This window comes from Ixodes scapularis, unplaced genomic scaffold, assembly GCF_016920785.2.
Source record: "Ixodes scapularis isolate PalLabHiFi unplaced genomic scaffold, ASM1692078v2 PGA_scaffold11__112_contigs__length_91849675, whole genome shotgun sequence".
NCBI classification, from domain to species: domain Eukaryota; kingdom Metazoa; phylum Arthropoda; class Arachnida; order Ixodida; family Ixodidae; genus Ixodes; species Ixodes scapularis.
The window spans coordinates 75,263,649-75,266,100 of NW_024609837.1; the positions used below are offsets into that span (position 1 = coordinate 75,263,649).

The following is a 2,452-nucleotide window of genomic DNA, read 5'->3' on the forward strand; positions in this document are numbered from 1 at the left end:
CCACTAGCAAAAAGGCCGACTAGCAATAGCGATATTTGCAGTTTTTCGTAGACCTCGTGGCGCGCGGAAAGGCAGTCTGCTGACGTCCGTCTGCTTGCTTGTGTTTGGGCCTCCACGTGCTCTTCGCTTTTAATTGTTATAGCGGCAGCTAACACCGTTTCGGGAGTTTTGTTGTTTGCTCGGGCGTGATTAACCCAGTTACCTGCGCGGGAACTCGGCTGTCGTGCGCCTGGATCTTGGACGCTACTGCGCCCAAGGGGCTCAGCGTCTTTTGCGACGATGAGCACAGCGCGATACGCAAAGAAACGGTGCTCCGTGGAAATCTGGGAAAGCAACACCCGCACGGCTGGCATCTCGCTGTACCGGTTTCCCCTCGACTCTCGAAGGTGAGACTTCGCTACTGTCAGTGACGTGCCTGCTCTGTGATGTATGCCCCTTGTTCGTTCTCCTCTAACTCATGTTAGTTTTACCTAAAGCTATTAGGGTTGTCTGGATGTGCACAAGAAACTGCACCTGAAGGCGTAATATGTTATACTAGGAATGTTTTAAGTTCGAAATCACTCTGACTTCGCAGTGTGCCGTCATTATAAAAGTGCCCACGACATTAAAATTTACCAGTACCGGCCTGGCTCTGAGGATCCTAGTGTCGTGATCATCGGCGTGGTTATCAGTGGTACAACACAGATATATAATAGGGCATCTGTGCGTAAGACTCGTGTTTTTACTCTTTATGGTGTACACAGAGCAGTGATGTCATGCATTTGTTAAGGTTCTTGCACTGATCTGCTTTGGTTTGTGGACATTTTGGCTACATTTTCTTTTCGTAGTATTCATGGCACCCTCATAGCACCATGCCTTATCTGCAGGCGCGAAGCCTGGGTTCGGTTCTGCAACAACCGAAGTCTACAGGGGAAGACTCCATGGCAGCCACGAGGCAGGGTAGTTTGCTCCTTGCATTTCGAGGAGTCAGCTCTCCTGCGCCCTGGACACCTCCGTCACAATGCGTTGCCAAGTGTGCTTCCCACAAAAAGTAAGCAGACCAATAAACCTTCCGTGCACTTTGTGACTAAGCATGGTTAACCCGCTCTTAGAAAAATGTTTACCACATGGGGTTGAAATATTGCTTTTGTGGGCTCATAACATTTTTATATTATTTGCAGGGACGACACATGGCGACATTTCCAGCAAAAGCTCTCCAGGTTCAGCAGTTTTGCATGGTGAGCTTTTTCACTGAAACTAACATAAAGTGGCAGCAACTGCCAGCACCACTGCATTACCTCACGGTCTTCGTGACTTGAGCATTTTGCAAAAGAACTAGGTGAGATTAGCTTTGAAAAGCTGGTTGAACATGGACAGAGGTACTGCTAGAAGTTCATTTCAGGCCCGTTTATAATGACATGTTTTACTTGAGGTGACATAATCAACGTCCCAGAGCATCTTTTGCCTTGCCGACACCCAGTCTTCCATAATAAAGCTGCCCATGAAAGAAAGTGATTTACATTTTGTGTTAAAATAGGCGAATTCACCATAAATTTGCAGAGGTGAGTGTGACACCCTCATTGAGCTACACATGCTTCGGCAGTTCAGACTCGCGGAGCTTCTGTAGTCACCCTGACGACCAGTCTTCCGAAATGAAACTTTCGTGGGAACAAGGTGATTTTTTTTGTCGTGTGTTAGAATAGACACATAGGAAGGAATTCAACTACTATTCCATGGCCAACTTCACGCTAAATTTGCAGAGAGGATTTCGCCAGCCTCATCGAGCTGCACATACTCCGGCCACTCGGACTGGTGGAGTTCCTGTAGTCACCCTGACGACCAGTCTTTTAATTTAAACCTGTCATAAAAGAAGGTGAATATACTTTTTATGCATTCAAATAGGGGAATAAGGGAGGACTTCCTCTTCTCCTTTGCTAAGTTCACATTAAATTTGCAGAGCGGATTTCTGTGGCTTCATTGGACCACACATACTCGTGCACCTTACTAGAGAACAGTCGACTAGGGGCCAATAATAAGTGGTGGCCGAATATTGCTTGTGCTATCTTTTTTATTTCCTTTTCTTTGTGAGCTTGCTTTCTCAAGTGGTAGAAACAGCGCAACTTGACGTAAAACAGGAAACAAGGAGTATACAGACAGGCGCAGTAAAAGTACACAGAGAGGCACTGTTTCTGCAAGCTTAAATGAACGACCAACTCGTCCAACTTTCCACTCTGTTGAACTTGTTTTCTTACTTGCAGTTCTTACAAAAGCTTTTCTTTCTTTCTTTCTTTTTTTTTGCGGTTGATCACAGCTACGCTCTACGTCAAGATGCTGCTCCTGCTCAAGAGTCCAGCGCGGACGTGGCTGACATGGAGATTTTGGTTTCTTCACCGTCGCCTAGAGACTCTCTCTCTGGCTGTGCTGCTGGGCCTTCTCACAAATGTGAGTGCTTTCTATAATGCGAACTTTTTTC

The 2,452-nt window shown here is 46.3% G+C and overlaps 1 long non-coding RNA gene across 1 annotated transcript; it reads left to right on the forward strand.

Moving 5' to 3' along the window:
* The first annotated feature begins 367 nt into the window (after positions 1-367).
* LOC120839205 lies at positions 368-1,210 on the forward strand. The gene is made up of 3 exons (XR_005715285.2): positions 368-386; positions 867-1,030; positions 1,161-1,210. It is a non-coding gene; the product is annotated as an uncharacterized LOC120839205 (long non-coding RNA).
* The last annotated feature ends 1,242 nt before the right edge of the window (positions 1,211-2,452 follow it).